This window comes from Topomyia yanbarensis, chromosome 2 (assembly GCF_030247195.1).
Source record: "Topomyia yanbarensis strain Yona2022 chromosome 2, ASM3024719v1, whole genome shotgun sequence".
Taxonomy (NCBI): domain Eukaryota; kingdom Metazoa; phylum Arthropoda; class Insecta; order Diptera; family Culicidae; genus Topomyia; species Topomyia yanbarensis.
In genome coordinates, this window is record NC_080671.1 from 282,935,216 (window position 1) to 282,958,870 (window position 23,655).

General features: G+C 35.6%; 1 protein-coding gene and 1 long non-coding RNA gene across 2 annotated transcripts in view; one reads left to right on the top strand and one right to left on the bottom strand.

Annotated features, from left to right (window-relative positions):
* The window catches only part of LOC131683204 (innexin inx7), a 543,289-nt gene that overhangs the window by 45,187 nt on the left and 474,447 nt on the right, over positions 1–23,655 (bottom strand). The window lies entirely within an intron of this gene.
* On the top strand, positions 1,128–13,598 carry LOC131683205 (uncharacterized). The gene is made up of 4 exons (XR_009304417.1): positions 1,128–1,225; positions 1,345–1,503; positions 1,572–2,216; positions 13,249–13,598. It is a non-coding gene; the product is annotated as an uncharacterized LOC131683205 (long non-coding RNA).

Genomic DNA, 23,655 nt, shown 5'->3' on the forward strand with positions numbered 1-23,655 from the left:
AAACGTCGATAACCATCATCGAACAGAATGAAAAAATGCAATAAATATATTGAAACTAAATGTAATGAACTTAGGTACATAATATAAATATGATTGAAAATAATGGTGATATACTAAGAATGTAACAAAATGCTGATACTACACATCGGTTTCACATTAAATTTAGGAAGGCAACAAAACTTCCCGCTAAATTGTTTAGTTTTACATATGTATTACCTTCGGGGAACTTTCTAGTATTTCTTGGCTATTGTATCGATGTTTGTGAATTCAAGGTTTAGGAGTTCAAACATCAGATATCATTTTTTTGTTATTCGAGGTAAACCTGCGAAATGTTCTACGAAATTTCTTATAAACAAACATGTTCTAATTAACTAATATTTTCTCTCCAATTTTTTTAATCAAATGCGGAAGACTGGCACCTAATAATTTAGCTCTGTGGTCAACTTATTGGGTATCGAGCCCACAAAAAATGTCTAAGCATTTTTCTATTTTTCAAAAATCAATGCTAATTTCAAGCATCTATTGAATATTTTGATCAGGTATGAATGAATGATTTCGTATAGGTCGTTACGCACAATGTAAAAGAAATCGCTTCGCCAGGTTTCCTGGGACCACCAATTTCCGCAATTTCATTTTTTCGTTTTTCTTGCCGATCATGTGTTGAACATTGTTATCATCACATTTTTATGAAGTTTAATTCGAACACATTATCTTGAGACAATTGTTGATTTTTTGTGAAATTTCCTTATTTGTAAAACAAATTTAAGATGACGTTTTATCAAAACTACACTAAAAAAAGTAAACGTTATGCCTATTGATTTTACACATAGATTTTTGCAATTAACGGAGGCATATAGACACTATTTGCTGGCACATAAACCTAATGTGTGTATTTACAAGAAGTATTAATCTTATATTAACATTTCATAACTATTAGGCACATAAAACCCCATTCTATAACAATATGCACATATAACTTATGTGTGTGCATACATAGTTTATACAGTTGACACATAGAAGGTACCCTCTAAGAAAAGTTGTCGAGCTATCGGACTGTCGGTATAAGTCGACGTTCGAAAATTCTCCCGCTCTTTCAGTCGACTAAACATGCAGCCCCTCTTCTCTTTCCCTTCTCTCATTGCAGTCGACCGAGTAACGTGAGAACTGTCAGTAGTGATAAAAGAAAGCAAACTTGGTGGCGTCAGTTGGACGATTTTCTCTTCAGGTATTAGTAATTATTAAATAATTATTTACATTAGTTATTTACATCATTTACAATTATTGGATGTTTCGTCATACGTGGGAGAGCTGTTTGTTAACCATAGTTCTATCCTCTAATTGCAGGTATAATGGTGTATGGACGTGATTGACAAAGAACTCCTCTTCCCCCAAGAATATTTCACCTGTGCGTACAAGATTCTGGATCGGATGAAGAGATGGAGCTGGGTGGGGACACGGTACATTCGTCCTAGCCTGTCAACGATTCCAATCAACTCAGCTCAGGTTTGACTAAGACGAACACTGCTTAAACAAATTGCACACTGGATACACATTCATATGTTTGATTGTAGCCGCTACTACTTACTTCTGAAAATCTAATTTCTGGTTGCATTCGCTGTCCAATCCATTGAACTATTGGAAGATTTCAATTAATTCTAGAATCATTCAATCCAGGGGTTAACATACTGTTCTGCCCAAAAAGAAAAAAAATTAAGAAAACAGCACCTGATCAGGTTACCCGTGCCATGGCGGCACAGCTGAGCTGCGGAAGGTCATCGAGCCGGAAGTGATCACAAATGTTATAAAATGAACCCATCGATCCCTGATTTATGCTAACCAAACGCGAATAAGTGCTAGACCGGAAAGCACGTGAAATTTTAATAAATTAATTTTATTAAGAAAGAATCTGAAATGTACACAGAAGTTGATACTCCCCGGAGTATTAAATGCGAAGTACAGTGAATGTAAATATGGAGAAAATGAATGAAAACCACTTGGCTGGTCTTATTGAGATCCACAGGGAAAGAATCATCAGAAATAACTCAGCACACGCTGCAAGAGAAAAATGTTTAAGAAAACAAAAGAAATAACTCGTGATCAACAGCAGACACCATTACAGCTAATAACAGCCACCATTAGCAGTTGGAATTTGATTGATTTTCTCTTATTCTTTCTTCGATAATGCTCAGCAAATCGTGTCGCTTCGGAATTTTAAGGTATCGATTTCGTAGTAATATGTAACTATTATATAGACCACGAAACATCTCGAGTCTGGAGCATGTAAAGTCAATAAGCCCTGATTGATAACATTTCAATTAAGTTGTAGTCTTATGGCATTTCCGTTTTTGACGGTGTACAACACCATTGTACAAATGCCAGTGGTTTTGTTTCTGTTTTTGTATTTCTATGATTATTTGAAATGATAGCCTATTAGTATAGGCTGTCAGGTTAAGTACACGTAGAAGAATCAGACCTTTTTGAAACAACAAAACCGATTTAATCCACCTAGCAGTGAGATGAGACAATTCTTACACATTTCACTATTGGATTATGCAGCACTCACGAGAAGTAGGCACCAGAGGTGGGATGAAAACAGTTTCTAATCTTGCACGAATAAAATCTCGAATAAACTGAATAAATTATAGAAATCAACAAAACGAACGAAATAGAAAAGTAAAGCAAAAAATGAAATAATAGGTTTTTAAATTCATAAAATGAGTAGAAAAATTAATGTAAATCAAATTAATAATATACACGAATTAAATTAGATTAGGTTATTAAATAAAAATTAATATTATATTTAGAAATAGTTATACGATTAATAGAATAAATTGACTCATACTAACATATTGAATGAAATAAAACGAATAACTGAACATGAAATGCATAAAATTAAAGATATGAATAAAATGAATCAAATGAATAAAATGAATCAAACGAATCAAATGAATCAAATGAGTCAAATGAATCAAATTGATCAAATGAATCAAATCAATCAAATGAATCAAATGAATCAAATGAATCAAATGAATCAAATGAATCAAATGAATCAAATGAATCAAATGAATCAAATGAATCAAATGAATCAAATGAATCAAATGAATCAAATTAATCAAATGAATCAGACGAATCAAATGAATCAAATGAATCAAATGAATCAAATGAATCAAATGAATTAAATGAATTAAATGAATTAAATGAATCATATGAATCAAATGAATCACACGAATCAAATGAATCAAATGAATCAAATGAATCAAATGATTCAAATGAATCAAATGAATCAAATGAATCAAATTAATCAAATGAATCAAATGGATCAAATGAATCAAATGAATCAAATGAATCAAATGAATCAAATGAATCAAATGAACCAAATGAATCAAATGAACCAAATGAATCAAATGAATCAAATGAATCAAATGAATCAAATGAATCAAATGAATCAAATGAATCAAATGAATAAAATGAATAAAATGAATCAAATGAATAAAATGAATCAAATGAATCAAATGAATCAAATGAATCAAATGAATCAAATGAATCAAATGAATCAAATGAATCAAATCAATCAAATGAATCAAATGAATCAAGTGAATCAAATGAATCAAATGAATCAAATGAATCAAATGAATCAAATGAATCAAATGAATCAAATGAATCAAATGAATCAAATGAATCAAATGAATCAAATGAATCAAATGAATCAAATGAATCAAATGAATCAAATGAATCAAATGAATCAAATGAATCAAATGAATCAAATGAATCAAATGAATCAAATGAATCAAATGAATCAAATGAATCAAATGAATCAAATGAATCAAATGAATCAAATGAATCAAATGAATCAAATGAATCAAATGAATCAAATGAATCAAATGAATCAAATGAATCAAATGAATCAAATGAATCAAATGAATCAAATGAATCAAATGAATCAAATGAATCAAATGAATCAAATGAATCAAATGAATCAAATGAATCAAATGAATCAAATGAATCAAATGAATCAAATGAATCAAATGAATCAAATGAATTAAATGAATCAAATGAATCAAATGAATCAAATGAATCAAATGAATCAAATGAATCAAATGAATCAAATGAATCAAATGAATCAAATGAATCAAATGAATCAAATGGCTCAATTGAATCAAATGAATTAAATGAATCATATGAATCAAATGAATCAAATGAATCACATGGATCCCAAAAATCAAATGAATCAAATTGATTTAATTCATCCAGTGAATACAATGAATCATATTAATGAAATGGATCAAATGAATAAAAAGAATGGATGAACAAAATAAATAAAGTAAAAAATAAATGAAATGCATAAATAAAACAAACGAATCAAATAAACAAAATGAGCTGAAGTGATAGAATGAAGAAAAAGAAGAAAATTAGCAAAATTAAATGCATTGATTGAAATGAAAAATTGAACAATGGTAAAAGGTTATAAATTAATATAAAGAAATAAATTGAATCAAATAAATTATTTGGAAGAAAAGATTGAAACTGAAAAAGTAGTCAGATTATTAAAATGAAGAAACTGAACAAAATGATTAAACTGGAAAAAATGAATAAAATGCATACAATGAAAACAATGAATAAAATAAGTTAAATGAATGATATGAGTAAAATGCACAAAAAGAATAAACTGATCAGAGTGAATCCAAAGAATGAAACGAATGAAATAAGTAAAATGAACGCATATGAACAAAACGAATAAAAAGATGCGGAATGAAATAATTAATTAAAATGAAATGGTCATATATTTGAAGCTAAAAACATTTTTGAATTAAGAAAATGAATAAACCGGATTGTACGAATTTGAGAACCATTGCATCAAAAAGTTTTGAAATGTTTTTGAAAATCCAATCTTCTGAGAAAAGGCTAATAAATAAGCAATGGACTTTCTAGGGCTTCCATCTTTTTTGGTTTTGTTCTTTTTGTTTTCATGCTTCTTTACTTGACAGCGTCGTTTTAAGATTATCTGGTGTTTCTACTTTATTGTTGGACCATAATTATTTATCAGGAACCTGGAACGTTCAATTTGCTTTGGAATTCGAAGTTTACTTTTTGGTCACATATTCCCGAAAAAAATATTTATGAACAGAATAAAATTTTCTGATCTTGTATTTTAACGCGCAATTGAATATAGTAAAGTGAGACAAGGTCACATGTGCTTTCAAGCCCCTTGAACAGAGAACGACAGGGAGAATGCGATTCGTGAATGAGACAGGTAGATATTTCAAAATTTTTATTTGCATTGAAGTAAATAGTGTGAAATGTCTAGGCTATGTCGATAGCATAAAAGCCGTGCATTCAGTTGATTGCAATGCAGTCTCTTTCAATTCATCCTTATAGCTTTCATCTTGTTTCGTTCGGAATTCTCGTTCAGGAAATATGGATAAATAAGTCCTATACAGACCAATACTGTGAAAAAGAAATGGTTCAAACTACTCAGTATACCCAGATATGGACGACGATAAGTTAGAAGACACATTACAGTTGCATCCCCCATCGAGAATGGGTACTTTGGGAGACTTCTTTTCCTGGATCTGATTTGTGGATATTTTTGGTCTTTGATCCGTTATTTTTCATGAAAACTGATACAACTCATGGTTCATTCGCCTGCGCAACGTTCCGTCTTCCATCTGCAACACCTTACGTTCGAAAACTCCAAGGGTGCGTAGCTCCTTCACGAGCATAGTCCAGGTCTCGTGGCCGTAGATAATCAGCGTCTTGTAGATAATCAACTTCGTGCGGCGGCGAATTTTGTTCGACCGGAGCGTCCTCCGGAGTCCAAAGTAGGCACGATTTCCCGCCAAGATCCGTCTCTGAATTTCTCTGCTGTTATCATTGTCGTCGGTTACCAGTGAGCCCAAATACATGAATTCGTCGACCATCTCAATTTCGTCACCGTCAATCCGAACTCGGGTGGGAGGTTCACATTGTCGTCTCTAGAACTTCTTCCTTTCATGTATTTTGTCTTCGAAACGTTGATGGCAAGACCAATCCTGCTGGCTTCAGCTTTCAGTCTTTGAGCATATATTTCATTCAAAATTCCATAGAGATACGAATAGTTTGAATATCGCACGTGGAATGTCTCTTTTAAAAATTTTCATCGTCAAACTTTCATATTACGCAGTTAAGCCAAACATTTTTCGGATATAGCCATGAATTTCCTTAATTATAGTGTAGATACAGGCTTTGAATACAATTGAATTAAAATTGAGTTGATGTAGCAGCAGACAAAAAAATAGTTTTGTTTTCTCAAACCTTCGCAATTACAATTAATAAATATTTCAGATTGGCAGATTATCACACAACTTAGAAATGGATACAGAAATAGTTAGATAGATGCGATAGAAGAGAGACAGAGAGAGAGAAAAAGAAACAGTGAGAGAGAGATGGGGGGGGGGGGGGCGTGTGAGGAATGGCAAATGATGGTTAATGCATTGACATTATTTTTTTAGGTATATTAATATGATATATTGATTCCTTTCATTCTTGTCATAATTAATGTGAGTAGTAATTTTTGCGCCATAACCAGTATAACCTAAATCTTGTAAAAGAGCTAAATTTTCGCTAGATTTTTGGGCTTCAAACATACAGTTGCTTTTGGTGACGCCACGAGTATAATTATATGAGAAATCTGTTATCTTACTACTAGGTGAATTACTTGTTGATCTGTGTATTGATATACCATCCAACATTTACCTCATGATTGAACGCAATGCCTAATCCAAGGGATAAATACTAGAACTCACTGTTTCTTTATCAACACATTATTTTGTCTTTGAAGTGAACTTATATATTGATTTTTGAGAAATAGGTAATAAATTATAAAGGTAATTCACAAAATGTTTTCAACATCGAATTCCTTGAATCACGTAGATGTGTTTTTATACCCCGATATTCAAAATTGGTTTAGTTTTGCCCCTAAAACACCAGTAGAGCAATATTCTGTATGAAACAATCTCATTTTTAGTTAGTGGAAATTGGTAAGCGAGGACTAAAAATACAAAACGTTTAATATCTCCGCCGCTCGCGCACGGATTTAGACAATCTATAGCTTGTTAGAAAGGCATTTTTACAAGCTTTCTATTTATGTGCAGTGGGACAGTATTGTATTGTATTGTTCGAAAGTTATTTGCAAAAAACCTGCTGTGTTTTGACAAAATCGCCCATATCTCAGAAAGTAAACAACATATCGAAAATCAAAAATAATAGTGTCAAATGGCCTTTCATTTGAAATTAATTTCATTAAGATCGGTTCAGCCATTGCTGAGATAATTACATGACATTTTGTACATACATACATACACACATACAGACATTGTCTCAATTTGTCGAGCTGAGTCGATTGGTATATGAGACTCGGCCCTCCGGGCCTCGGAAAAAGTTTTCAAAGTTTGAGCTAATCCTATACATTTTTTTGTAAGAAATGTAAAACGTTTAGTTGAATTTCAAACTTCAAACTGACTGTTTCAAACTGAAATGGACGTCTCTTGAAAGCATGTATTTGGTTTAGTTCAACAAATACTTCTGTTTACATTTTAAATAGAAACATTGTTGAAACTAATTAAAATTTGTTAGATTGAACTGATCCCTTTGTCAAAACCAACAGAATCTTTATTTGATTTCAATTAAATTTGAGTTGTTCTCTTCATTGGTTAATACTAAAGATTTCTTTTGTTTCTTCTTGTTTGTTCGATTAAACATCATAATTTTATTATTTCTAACGAAATATTTGTTAAAACTATTGAAAAGCCAACAAATGATTTTGTTGATTATTTCAGTATTGATTGAATAAAACCTGAATCTTGTTTATCACTATATCAAACGGGAAAATTGTTAGTAAAAACCAAAATTTGTTTATTCTTGCTGATTTTTTTTTCTGATAAAAATTTAAATGCTATGTCTATTAATTTTACACTATTTGCAGGCACATAATCTTAATATGTGTATTTACAATAAATATTAATCTTACATTCACATATCATAACTATAAGGCACATAAAACCCGATTTTCTAACGATGCGCAAATATAACTTATGTGTGTGCATACACAGTTTATACAGTTGACACATAGAAGGTATATGTGCGCGTGATAACATTAGCATTTCTTCTTCATATGGATTTTAAGTGTTTGAAGCAAATAGAAATTACGTTCGGATTTTTATCAGTGTAGGGATGTCACATGTTTTAGTGAAATGTCTGTAGAATAATAATTAAAATATTTCTCGAGTACTTTTTCAAATGGACGTAAGTAACAATGAGAGATTCTCTTTGAGGTCTTTCTCTTCTGTTCATTACTCGGCCATTTCAACATTTACTACTCTACTCTTTGCATAATATTGTAGTAAAAACCGTCGGCTTTCGATATGTACTGGAAAATTAGTACAAAGTGTTGTAATGACGTCGTAATACTCGTAACTACTCGAAATTTGCAAACGTCTGCTGCAGCAGTTGTATAAATCCTAGTTACATTAGAATCTTGATATAAAAGTAGAACATTATTCTGAAGGAATAACTCATACGAATACAGTTATTCTAGTGCTAAGCACTATAACTATAAAAGTCTGCAATAAATGTCTGGCTCCGTCGTGGAAGTAAGTACGATTTTGTATATGTAGTATGTATTATTTGCGTAATCATCTTTGGTCATCCAACCTTGCATACTATGAGATGATAACTGCCATTTCAGCTGATTCGCGGTATAAAACTTTCATTTATTAATTTATAAGAAATAAGTGATATTACAAGTCACTCAGTATCTATTTGTGACTTTTAACACAAACTCATATTGGTGATTGTGATTGATGATTGTATAGTGGTGAATGAAACATTTAATATTTTAAGCATGGTTATAGCTCATAATTGTGCTTCAATAAGATTCAATTTCAGTACATATCACTAAAGAAATCAGTACATTGGTTTTAGCAAATTGTTCGTGTTATCGGATTCCTTTTACCGGTTCACGTTTCCTTGTTTAATCCAAATACAAAGGATGGCAAATGTAATCCTATTTTCTTTCGTTCATAGAGATTTGTCCATCATGTAACATGGTAACCTGAACGAAATTGAAACATTCCTCAGTTAGTAACAGTGTGAGGGAACTGCTGGTAAGTCCGACTCCCCATGACTTCCTTGAAATTAAGTTTTAAATCATCCAATTATGACAGGATATCATTAGCAAGATTATTTTGAGCTTTTCGAGGCACATCAATGTCATAGGTTCACCAAACGTCAACAAAATATACAAAACATGCGAAAGCAAAGTTGATTTGTACTTGGATTTTACATTTTAAAGTTTTAACAGCAAAAAAGCTTTAAAAATCACCAGTTTTTGCCTTTCTCATTAAGAAACGTTATGCAATCGCTCCGAACATCGACTTTTTAACCGAGACCTGGAGTGCTGAATCTCATGTACCATTCGACTCAGTTCGACGAGATCGGAACATGTCTGTGTGTATGTATGTGGCAAAAAATCTCACCTCTGTTTCTCAGAAATGGCTGAACCGATTTAGTTTCAAATGAAAGGTATAACCTTTCCATCGACTGCTATTGAGTTTTTTATTGATAGAACTACCGGTTCCGGAGTTACAGTCCTGATTCGCTGGTTGGGCCACAGCATCTGTCCAACTAACGAATTTGATTCGTTAGTTGGACCGAAAATGCATCACGAAAATGCGAATCACGACTGTACTGGTTCAAGAGTGCACATCAAATTCCCATATAAACTGGTACCCCCATGATGGCTAAATGATGTAAGATATATTAGAATATATGCAACATTACTTGGATTTGTCTAGATCACAAATGACCACCAATCCAAGTAGCTTTGACCACATAGGCCACCTATGACGGTTATTGATGTCCCCGGCGAATTTGCCAAGTTCAAAAACCCCCAAGTTACAAAACTGATTTCAAATGAAAGATACAGTACTTCCATTGGCTGCTGTTGAATTTCATAAAATCTGACTTTTGGTTCTGGACTTATAGGTTGGTTAGTACGGTTACACAGGAATTTCCTATATAACCCGTTACAATCCTAATACCACGGAGGTTAAAGATCTATTGAAATGGACATCCAATTGCTTCGATTTGCAGATCTAGATCACTGAAGGCCAATCAAAGAGTCTTTGAATTTATTGTCCATTACCGACAATACCGGAATTCCCAGGTTTCGGGCATATTCCAGAATTAAAGCCACATCAGTTATTCGGTGATGATTTAACCGATTTTCACAATCCCAATATCCACTGGAAGGTATAAAATGCGGTTGGTTCCCCCTCCATCAACCCCTCCCCCTTCATTAACCTTCCCTCCCTCTTCTGACATCTCGTTGGCCACATCGACCACCATAAAAGGTGCCAGCAGTCCCGCGAAAAATGGCCATCTTTCAAAATGAACAAACTCACATCAGTTTCTCAGAGATGGTTGGGGCGAATTTCACGAAATTACATAGTCTCAATTTTAAGGGATAGGGTGCCTTTCGAGTCGAATTAAACCCCGAGATATTGTACAACGATAGTTTGATCCATTAATAGAAACTAGAGGCAGAATAGGACCTCTCAAATGGTCGTTACGAGTTGTGATCGTAAACTGGTTGTTATGGTGATACGACTTGTCTCGAATCGTGTGGGACAATATTACCCTCAAGAAACTTATTAAATAATCTCAACAAGCGTCTGTTGGCAGAATCTGGCAGTTTCTTCAACAAGTTGGATTGGATTTTATCTGGCCCTGGGGCTTTATTGTTACATGATAAGAGAGCAAATCGAATATCCAACGTTTTTTTGTTAGGGGAAACGACCACTATTCAGGTTATCTTTTGTGGCTGCCCTGCTTGCTCTACAGGTTACAAATTGCCCGAATCCAATGTAATTATTAATTAAGATGAGGTAGTTCAGCTGGTTGTGTTGGGAATACGTAGTTCAGCTGGTTGTGTTGGGAATACGTTGTTCAGCTGGTTATCAGTTTCACTGAAGCCTTGTCTACCGCAAACAGGAGCTCTACCGTTTTGAGGACCGTGCTTCTCTTCACGGCCCTCCAGCGCACTATGGGAAGGTTCCATACAAACAGGTGGCCAAACATATTTTGTCTCATATTTGTAGAGAATATAGAAATAATGAGGCCAAATCGAATAATATGTAAACATACATGAAACAGCAAAGATAAAAGAAATCTTAGTAACCGTTGAACAAATTTGGAATGTTGGAATATATCAGTTTTTAGACTAATTTCAAGACGAGCAGTTCAGAAAAAAAAAATGCTCTTTGACTTTGTGAAAGAGAAAAGAAAATTCTTGATGGACAATTTCCACCCTTGTTCCCGAGCTCTACGTGACCTCGTAAAAGCATTGTGATGAGGTAGACTCCCAAAACCCTCAAGTCACGACAATATTCTTTTGCAAAATGCTTGTTTGAGTTGTTACTAATGTACGACACTCATAATAGACGTATCCGGGATTAAAAACGTTAAGGGGGGAGCAGGCATGGGAAAAATCATTTCACGAAACGATCAATTTGAAATCATTCACCAACATGCTCTTACTGTGAAACCCGATCTCGGCAACCCTTCTTGTGCAGAGTTACGCGTTCGTGCGAAAGCGAGAAGCAAAACACAGAACTGAAAAAAAGTGACAGCGCCCGGCTATGATTCATTCTCCATCGCATACGTAGTGTTTTGAATGAAAGCAGAAAGGATCGCAATTGAATGCATTCTTTCATTCACAAAGATTCATTTCAAAACATTCACCGGATCGTTCTAATAAAAAAAAACGCTTTTAATCCACCTAACAGTGTGATGAGAAATTTCTTATAACTCTTCGGATATTATATTGAGAACATTTAGAACTTGATGCTTCACGATGTTTTTGATAACACATACTACATGGGATACTGGCAGGACTCAGAGAATCGCTCAAATCAGCATAGGACAACATCAGTGCTAGAAATCTTAAACCAAATCAATGGGAAAGCGAAAAAATGGCCCTTAAAATAGACATACCAAAGAATTATTGTTAATGCTCTGTTAATAAAATATCTAAATTGTGGTGGGAAAACTGAATTTTCCTAAAGGGGTTATATATTGTACTGAGCCAAAAAATCAATTTTTTTTGAATCGATTTGAAGTTTATACTTTACTCAAATTTCCAACGCGACTGAGAACTAAGAAATTAACGCTTTTTCTTGAAAAGGGCGATACTAGCAGTGATACCATTCAAAGAAAATCAACAGCGAATATTTCCAGACTTGGTTTTATTTCCTATTTAAGATCTATTGTGTTTTTTACATCCTAGATTGCATGATTCAGTGATCGAAACCCAAAACTTCATAAAGTATTTGAAATTATATAATTAAAATTTGTTTCTGCTATTGAAATTGACAAAATGATAGTATCGCCCCTTTGGCGATTGTTTACTTTTTCGGTCCCACCTATCAGCATTGAAGTATCGCCTTTACGTTTTTTTACAATAACTACCGTTCTACACCACCGATTTCGTCCGTGTTTTTTCAATAGCGATCATTGTTACTATATACAGCTGGTATCAGCTTGATAATCCTAAAAAAATACGAAAATAACAGTTTCGCCTCTAAACTGCTAGCAAAAAAAGTATCGCCCTGTTTGTTTGCATGGAGCGTGGAGGGTGAAACTTTAAATAAACAAATAAAAATACAGTTTCGCCCGTTGTATTTTTGCTGTAGTTTAAGAAAGCAATACCGTAGAATCAAATTTTTAGGTTAATTTGTTGCGTTTCAAAGCCCTCATTCGCATGTATGAAAAAAGCCTTATGTTTACATTTGTAAGTATCGCCCTTTTCACAAAAAAGCGTTGAAATGAAATCGCAGCTCCTGATATCACGTTATCTCTGAAGTGCATGCGTGCATAGTTCCAAATTTTACTTCGACATCGACTTTTTCTAAAGGTGACTTCCCAGTAGTATCCTTGATTTGAATTATTATCGCTAATCCTAATGCCAAAGAACAAATAAAAACCTCTCGAAAACGAAGCGTTTGGGAAAATCATCATCATTACGGGAATTTTCATTTTCACGAAACTTTTCGATATCCTTCCGTCATTTGCGTCAATGCACTGGGTGCACAGTGCTCTGAAAATCTAGCGAAATCGTCTTAGGGCACCAGCGGGTCTAATTCAGAGCTATCTGCGCGGCGAGTTAAATCTGTTAAGGATACTAAAAACTAATTTCTATTCCATAATTTTCAGCTCAGCAATTCGAGAGATCGTGCTCACCGCAAGCCAGAAAAATAGACTATGTTGTGAAGCGATGGTCACTATTTATTAAAAATCACGGTTTAATAAAAAATTAAACTATTAAAAAAATTAGGAAAAATGTATTAATAAGCTTGCGTAATATTGTGTAGGAAAAAAGCTGAAAATTTCAGTATTTTCTCTATCTGCAACATATAAACCCTCAAGTATACCAATTAATTGATATACGAATTGGAATAGGTTCGCCAAATTTTGGAAGAAGTCTAGAAAATAACCCCTTGAAAGCTACCTAAAAATTGTTGTAGTTCGATGCAATAAAAAAATCCCCAAAAATGAAATGTATCTATTAATGTGAAACACAGTGAATAATACATACAATAAAGACTCATTTTTATCAATCTCATGGTGTATTTCAGGCTGACAAAATGGGGACATTGACTAAATCGGGTAATTTTTTTTCTTTATAATAAACTGAAGCTGTCTTCCCGTCCCTTGATGTAGTCTGATAACTATTTCTGATTATGATGAACTTTTTATTTTTGCATATTTCCATCTTCATGATAAGGAAAACATGCTCAAGAAAGGATTTACTCGAATTCAGTCTTGTTCGTCTGCTAGAGCCCATCAAAGATAGGTTCATATTTGGCTGATAAAATCGAGGTTTCAATGTATTATAATAGATATTCAGCATTCGAAGAAGTTTCTTGTGAACGAGTGTAGAACGACTTTGTTTCTACTTACTTGAAATCAGCGGCGTAGCCAGAAATTCGGTTCGTCATACTGTTCAAACGGCATAATTCCGAAACCGTAATTTTTGAAGTTTTAAAATTATGCAAAATTATTTTTTCAGAAAATAGTAACAGAGTTCGTGTCTTTAGCGAATTTGTTGAGACTTTATTGTAGTCATGAATATTAACCTGAGAAAATTCACCATAAATACTTCTTGGACGATATACCGTCAAAATTATTTTATCAAATGGTGCGCTGTTTAACGTTTGTAAAACTCATTGAAGATACTAAACCTCCGAAATTGGCGGTTTCAAAATGATGCTATCTTGACCTTAAATTACTGTTTTTAAACATTTGACCTATACATATAATTGGTCATACAACAAAAATCAAATGCTCATCAAAATCGATCAGAACCTGCTAGAGTCGAATGGACATCGTCATTTTCCATAAATTTCTCTCTACATTCGGAAAGTGTTATCCTCGTTATTAATCATATTACGTTTTCGTCTCAACTCGACGCATTCCCAAAATAAAAAACTGTTTTAATCCACCTAGTGGTGCAATTGTGCTTGTCTCATTTGTCCAGACTACGATTCCATGGCTGGTTATGTTCAATACAATGGTGGAAATGAATATTACATGTTCAGTACGATTTGCACATACATACAACGGAACGACAGCCACGATCTTGAGATACTATGTGATATTGAAACATCGCTTGAAACCAGCGGCGGAGCATGGAGAATGATCCGGGAGGTCCAGGTCTTGCCGAAAATTTTCAACTTGTTAAGAAATTTTAAACTAGTTTTAATTTTAAAGTAGCAACCCCTTACTGCATACTCCCTCCGGGCCAGTATGATTGACGATTTTTAGAGTGATTGCATAACCTTTCTATATGAGAAAGGCAAAAATGTACCAAAGTCTAAAAAAGTCAATTTTTGTCAAACATCTCAATGTTTCATGCGTTTAAAAGTCATTTGGCATCAAAAATACAATTTGATTTTGAAATTTTTTCATTTCAGTTTATATGGGAATTTGCTGTGTGATTGCATTCTTCAACTCATAACCCCGGAACCGGAAGTCCAATCAATAAAAATTCAATAGCAGCCGATGGGAAGGTTGTACCTTTTATTTGAGACTAACTTTGTGCAAATCGGTCCAGCCATCTCTGAGAAACAGAGGTCACATTTTTTTCCACATACACACACACATACACACAGACATTTTCCGATCTCGACGAACTCAATCGATTGGCATATTACTTTCGGCCCTCCGGGGCGGGATTATATTGACGAATTTTAGAGTGAAAGAGAAAGACAACAACATTTTTAGCAAATGTTGAAAGTTATGCACTTTTTTGGTGAGCAGTTCTATGTTTCATAGACATTAAATCAATTTTAACTTCGCTTCCTATTAAATAAAGACCCTTATTACAGTACATCTCTACAAAAACGAGCTCAATTTGGAAATAAATCTGAGGATTATGATTGATTACAGAACTCTGGAATTTTCTATTGGAATGTTTTCAGGCAGGAATTTGATATTGATGCTATTAGACAACTGTGAAATCAAGACCAATAGATCAGTTACATATCAGGAGGTCCCTATTCCGACAATTTATCAAAAGTCCTCATGATGTTTACAACAACAGGTTATCAATCTACGGATCAGATAATTGTTATTGTAATATTGAATTAAATAAATAAATTTTCAACTTCAATCCAATATTTTTTTTTTGTTTGATGGGGGGGGGGGGGGGGGTTGTATGGTGTTAAACCCCAAAACTTTCTCTTGGCTACGCCGTTGCTTGGAGTTATTTATTTCGCTTTTCATTTTCCGATATGTTTCAGATCGATCCGATGGTTATAAGTTAGAAAAATTGCAGTCAGAAGGTTCGCACAAATGAACATTTTTGTACTGATAAGTTATCAAGTTCCTTCCAGACAACTTGGAAGTGTTCGGTGATTATTTCTAGCGGTTGTAGATAGTAAAATGAAATACAAAATTCGTTTTATCGAAATAATGTTTAGCTTATTTCAATGGATTATGTTACCTCGAGCTGCTCAGGGTAGGAGAAATTATGCTTGTCTGTGGTGAATATAAATGTCACCCACCATCATATGCACTCATTTAGAGGGTGACCCATTTGCCTTCGGTAATATCACAGACAATGCAACCAGACGAGGACCAGCAAACGGGTGTACTTACGTAGGGGATGCTCAAAAGCTACGACCTGATTAGACTTACTGGACGACAACCAACGACGAGGGCTGGCGACTCCTTTTGAGTCCGAAATTCGAGCAAAATCGAAACGTGATGCAAATTCACTAAACCAAGGCTCAGTTAAGTTACAATATCACTAATCTTCATCATTAAACATCTTAACTCTATTTATTACTTATAAATAACCTAATTCTAAGTGACGTCACTTGCTACTTGCGGTTTGGTTTTACGGGTGTAGACGGAAGATGGCCGGATCGTCGACTGGGTGACATGTTGGTGGTTTACGGTGACAATGGCTGTGTATGGCGGCAGTGGCGGTGCGTCGGTTATAACTGGGACTCTGGTCCAACGGTTAGCCGTCGGAGCGTGTATGGCGTGCGTCCTTCGACCGGATAGTGGTATTTTCTGCTCTCGGGAGTCGATTCGACCTGCGGCTTGTGGTTGCCGGTTTTCAGGGTTGCCGGCAGGGAAAAAAGGATGGCGTGGTGGCTGCCGGGATTGTTTCCAGGGGGGTCTTGGCACGTGGCGACGGACAGAGAGCCGTATGTTGGCGGTAGTTTCCGTTCCTGTTCTTGGTCTCGTCCTGCGAAGGAATAGGTTCCAGATGACAATCTGGAGCCAAGAATAAAAGGTCCTCTGGGGACCTACCCAGAGGTATTAGTTACATAGCCATACAACCATGTGGTACCCGCTACCACCTTCCCGTCTACTTTTTTGTACCCAATTTTTACCTTTTTTTCCGGTATTTTAATTTGTCTGTGAACCGTCTTCTCACCGTTATTTTACTTTGCGTACCACTAAATTTTAGATTAATATTTTAACGACAATCAACTTTTAACATGAATATTTTACAACTACCTTTAAAACTCTATTACTCTAGTCCATTAATCAGTCCTTTTGTGTTTGGACTTTTACTAACTGTAACTATAAAAAAGCATTAAATCAATTAACCTGCATCACTTTTAACACTTAACAAAAATTACTTTAGAAAATTAAGAACACCGCGCGCACTTCTTATTTCTTTGATTGTCAGAGCAGAAAGAAGGATCAGGGCCTGGAGCTGAGCCTAAAACGGTGACGTATTCGTAAGTCGGCACCGGAGATGAACCGAACACCTCCGAAGTTTGACAGCTCGGCTATATCCGTTTGCTAACCCTTTTACTGGCTACTCTACCCGTGGCGTGTAGCGGCGGCTAAATGAGACAGGTACCGCTGTAAATAAGTACTGTGAAATGATGTGGGTACCATTTGGGTGGCAGTGGAGCTCGTAGCAGGAAAAGGCAGAGTTGGATTTGCATGCTGGGAGGGCAAAATATTGAACCGCTCAAGGATTGATATTTATTGTGGCGGAGCCATCAATTGCTCATCGTAACCGACGGTTACAATGCCCCATCGTTCTTCCGAAAAATTATAGAATTGTATTTTTTTCGACTAATAGGGAAATTAACATAACGATTTGATAAGATTCTTATCTGGAAATCGATTAGCATAAATATCTAATTAACTTCAGAAATAGTGGTTGGTGATTCTCTAGTAGTTATCTGTGCCCATCCTTCACTCAGTGAAGGAGGCAGGAACTCATGAGTGTACCCCTTCATACCAACACATGCGAATGTGTTGAGAACTGTCAACATTTCATTTTCACTCGGTTATTTACAATCGACATTATTTTTTTCCGCGTGGTCAACTCGCGAGATTATTTTTGCCGCAAAAATTGTTAATTTCGCGTTTACTATTCAACGATTGATCTATCAATTGTGTCTGTCCACCCAGGCCCGTAGCCAGGATTTTGTTTCGGGAGGGGCTTAAAAATTATTGCGTAAATGTATTAATTCTGATGACTTGAAACAATCACTGGAAACTGAACGTAATTATGAAAAGTTCTTAGTGAAAACAATTCCAAAAATAAGACAATAGACACTAAAAACTCTAATAATATGTTGCCTGTTACAAGAAAGGCTATAGTGCATCGACGAATTAATTTGATTATTTTTGATTTACAAGTTAGAAATTTCTCTAGTTACAAAAATGAATAGTCAAGAGCTCAAAGTATTAAGGGCTGCTTGAAAATGCTACGCTGCATGCTACGCTGCTTGAAAATGCTACACATTCGATACACCTTTACAATTTGTAGAAGACGCTAAATTGGAATGAGTAGAAACATATCCAAAAACCCGTCTCATGAAACTTTACACGCATTTGCTAATCAGAAGAACGAAACCAACGTCAAGGTTGTCCCCATGAATAGGAATATATCAGTGTGAAATCAAAGTTTACCGTTGCAAAGAATGTCCGAACAAAGTGAATGTCGAAATTTGCTTCAAATCTTCTGATAAGGCAGGCGATTTGTAGATGCAGAAAATAGGTTCAACTCCTATTTTCATGATCAGGTTTCTTTCTACTATTACTAGCTCTTTGACTTCATCCGAAGTTTGCGTTAACTCGACTTTATGAAATTTTCAATTTAAATGATACTGATCATGTCGTAATCAAAACAATCCTGAAAAAAACACATGTTTTTTTCATTTGACTCTCATAGGTAATGGGTTAAAGACTATCTTCGACAACATTATCAGGCAACTCAGAATAACTATCTTTTTATCTATTTAAGTTGATTCTTTTTAGGTACTTTTTATATCATTGTACTTATGAATTAAAAATATCGTAGACTGATTTTCCTAGATCCCTAAAACTATAGTAAAAGTCAAAATGTAAAGTGAGTGCAAAAACTACTGATTTCACTACAAAGCAAGAATGCCTTAGCTCTATTGACTTTTGACAATCTTGCAAAACCGTTGTAACTTGAGAAGATTACCTAGATTAAGTAAATATTATATTTGAACATTTTGGTTTTATTTATTTATTTGAAGGTTTTATTTCGGAATTCGTGGGGTTTTGGACAATGTCAAATATATATTTCAATGATTTAATCTACTAATGGAAACTACCCAGAATTTAATCTACTGAGCGAAACTGCTCAGAATCTATTCACAAATCGAAAGAAAATTACTTAGCACTGATTACTCAATGCTTCTAATTTACATAAAATTTGGTAAATATAACATTGATGACACCACCAAAATAACTAGAGACTATAAACATAGATAATAATTTCAGCATCACTTGCTTCCGACACATGGAAGAGAACACATCGCACTTGCACCTAATTTGCCGAGGCTTTCTTTTAGAGTTGTCTGTTTTAAATAACAGCAAATTATCCGTTTCCTGTAAAACTTTTGCAAAACTTTTTGCCAATTCATTAAACAAATATGAACACTAATCTGTTTAGTAATAGGTTTGTTTGTGAATAAAAATAATTAGCTCTTGATTTTTTTCAATCATCATCAAGATTGGAAGAGATGTATGATTTCTTGAAGAAAGTTGTAATGTTTGTCTGATTACATGTTTGTTTTATCACTATTTGGGAAAAAGTTTCAATTAAAGTTGTTGCACCTAACGCAACGAAGACGAAATGAGAAGATCAGAGCGCAATTCGGAAAGAACTCGTGTTGAGTGTATAGTAAAGATAGAAGAGTGATCTTGAGTCGATTTAGATTGGTTGATTTTTTCCTCTCTTTGCTCTCTTATTTAAGATTTTATTCCATGACGAGCAAAAACGGAACGAAAGACTGTCACATACTTAAGACATGAAATCGAAACTGTTATCCCAACTTATTGACTTATAGATTCAATCAGTCCCAACATTTTAGTCCCTCTTCGTGATTGCCTATTATTTTACCACTTTTTGCCCGGTCCACTTTTAAAAGAATTTTTTTGCACGTTTGTCGAAGATATCACGGATTTACGGATTAACAGTGTATTAGTACGGAACGAATTACTCGTAACAATGAAATGAAGCGTTAATAAAAATGGTATTGAGTTAAAATGACGCGAAATGAAAATTCTATTCTCGGCTCAATCGTTCTCAGATAAATTGAAATACTTTTTGTGTAGCGCAGAGTAGTGTACAGAGAACAGAATGTACAGTGTGCACTGACCTAATACAGAAATTCAAAATTGTGTGCAATTCAAAAACTTATCATTTAAAAATAACAAACTGGGTCGTGGGTCTTTTATATATTTCCTTATGTAAACAATAAAAATAATATAACGAGTTTATGTGGTTGTCCTACAGATCTCGCGCAAGCGCTTAGCCATTGCACGTGGAAACCTGTTTACGAGGCGAGGAAATAATTTTTCCTCACCAACTATGTCTTGGGGGGAGTAGTTCATTTCTATCTCGCTATTGTACATTTCCGTGTCATCATCGTAGTTGCTGCCTTTATGTTCGCGAATATCTTCCTTGCTTTTCGCCCTCAATAATTGCCCTTCCAAATAGATTCCATTTCTCCCAAATGTGACATTAATCTGCGAGTAAGCGGTATCCGATCTTGTAGCGGAACATTCATTTTCTCATAGTCCATATACAGAAGGATCTTAATTATAACATTGTCACACACAACCTTGTGCTTTAAGTTGTGCGAAATGAATGGTTTCGTCTGCACTAATTTGTTGAGCGCTAAATGCCTGCCATGGTAGAACTGGATAGAGCCGGTTTCCGAAAGTCTAATCTCTATTTACACCTTCAGGATGCGAATGATCAATAATTTTATAATCACCGCATTTGGCTGGAGCACCAATTCTTGCTTCTGCTAATCACTAATCTCGACAGATTATTACAGCTACAATTAAAGTAACAGTCTCTTGTATTCTTCAAGCAAGGCACACAATATAAAAGTTACTTTTTTGTTGTTCGCTTCGCACTGGCTCGAGCAAAACCATAAAGCACACTGAATTTCGTGACCATTGCCTTCGGTGGTTAGAAATAGCCTTCTTTAACTTTTTCTCAATAATTTGTTCAAACCAAATAAGCAACAAGTTTTGTTAAAAGTCACCGGTTTTTTAAATTTATTTTTGAAAAATTTCGGGGGGGGCTTTAGCCCCCTAGCCCCCCCCTCTGGCTACGTGCCTGTGTCCACCAGAAAGTTTCCGCGCGCGCTGGTTACAGTGGAGTTTCGAGGCAATAATCGGTTTTCCTGGCACTAAACGGTTTATTCGTCCCCACCGAAAGGAAAGATTCTGCCGGAGGAGGCAATTGTACTGTCGTCTACTTTTGTTAAACGTATGTATGGAGCGATCGAAGTAATTTGTTGATTTAACTTTGTCCCTTTCTTAATACAAACAGGTGCAAACCCACTGATGTCCGGACCATCAATGGATAAGGAATCTATGTTCAAAACTTCAGTTTTGAAGATGTGCTTCTTCTTAGGATTCGGGTTTCAGATCCGCGACGGAAAATACTCCGATTGGATTCCCATCCGCATCTGCCAACTCGTAAGAACTGGTGCCAATTCTGGCCAAAATTTTGCATGGCACATATAGTGCATCAAGTTTAGCGTTGTACGCGTCCCCCGCCGAGGATTGGCGGAAATTCCTTTTGAAAACCCGTTGGCCTATGGAATACACCGGCGCTGAATTTTTACAACGAAGGTTATAAGTATTTATATTCTTATTGTGAGCGTTCTTCAAATTTTTCACTACTATGGAATAAATTTTTTGATCTATTTCCCTTTTCCTTTCCACCCGTTCCTCCTCCGACATGTCTTCCTTGTCCCTGTCCATCCTGTGCTCTCCTCCTTTCCCTACTATTTCGTGTCCGAACAGAATGCGATATGGGGAGTATCCGGTGGCAGAATGGGGAGTGCTATTCAAACAGAATTCGATCTCGGACACCCGCGTGTCCCAAAGTCGCTGATCTTGCTTTACGTATGACCGAATGCATGAGTTAATCGTACGGTTCAATCGTTCGACCGGGTTAGATTGGCTGTGGTGCCTGGAATTAGTCCAATGCTGTATGCCGTATTTGGTTATAAGAGATTTGAATTCTTTTGAGAGAAATGTACTCGCATTGTCTGAGATTAAGTATTCGGGGACAGAGTAACGCCTAAACCAAGCTTCTTCTAGGATTTTTGTAACTTGCGGTGCGGAGATTCGTTTTACCGGTACTAGGAGACACCACTTCGAAAACAGATCCATAATTACCAGGAGATGCGCATGGCCTGTTTTACTACGCGGAAGGGATTGAATAAAATCTAGCGCGATAATCTGAAACGGTTTTGTAGTTAAACGTTGTTTGCCTGGCTCGGGGATCTGAGAGCGATTGGCAGGTTTGTTTTGTCTACAGATAGAGCATTTACGGATGTGCTCTCGGACATCTTCTGCCATTTTCGGCCAGAAATATTTTTGCCTTATCTTTGCTAAAGTTTTATCACTACCTAAATGTAAACTATCGTCATGTTCTTCTACTAGAATTTTTGCTCTAAGGGCTTCTGGTACACAGGTTTTCCATGAAAACCGATAATCAAGGAGATCCTCTGAAACAGAAATCAGTTTTTTTAGTGTTCCCTTTTCCACTTTAAAATCCTTGTATTTTTCAGGCATTTTTGCAACTTTCCTCATCATATCCACATACCACCCCTCTGTTATATTTAGTTCTTCTACGGATCTCGATAAAGCATCTGCTATCAGATTATCCGCTCCTTTTCTGTGCAGAATAATCATGTCGTGGCGTTGAAGGTCTAAACTCCACCGACATAAACGGGAGGAAGTTCTCCAACTACTTCGCATGATGTAAGTCAATGCGGAGGCATCTGTATAGACAGTAAATTTGGTGCCCTCCACATAGCACCGAAACTTTTCTATCGACTTGAGAACGGCAAGGCCTTCTTTCTCAGTCGCAAAGTACCTTTGTTGAGTTGTCGTTAATTTTTGGGAAAAGTATGCAATTGGTTTTTCTACACCTTCGTGGGTTTGTGTAAGAATACCTGCTATTGCAGCATCACTGGCGTCGCAGTGAATGGAAAAGGGGAGCGAAAAATCGGGATTCGTAAGTATAGGTGCACTAATCCAAAGATTTTTGATTTTGATGAAAGCAGTTTCTGCCTGGTCGTTCCAATGTACGGTTTTTGGTTTGTTTCTGAGGAGGTCGGTCAAGGGATGTGTAACTTCGCTATAGTCGATGAGGAATCTTCTATAATAGTTACACATTCCCAGAAACCTTCGGAGTGCTCGAAGAGATGTGGGTCGTTCATAGTTAACGATGGCTGATACGCGGTCTGGGTTGGGTTTAAGGCCTCCGTGTCCTAAAATGTAACCCAGATACGGTACTTCAGGTACACAGAACTGTGATTTCTGCAAATTAATTGATAAGTTGGCTGATCTAAGTCGCTTTGCTACTTCAGCCAACAGAGTTAAATGTTCCTCAAACGTATTGCTGATGATAATTATATCGTCTAAGTAGACGAATACGTTTGGCTCCAGTTCGCCTGCACCCAGGATTCGGTCCATTAGCCATGACAGTGTAGCAGGACTGTTGACCAAGCCAAACGACATTCGGGTGAACTGGAACAAACCTCGTCCCAAAACGGAGAAGGCTGTAAATTTACG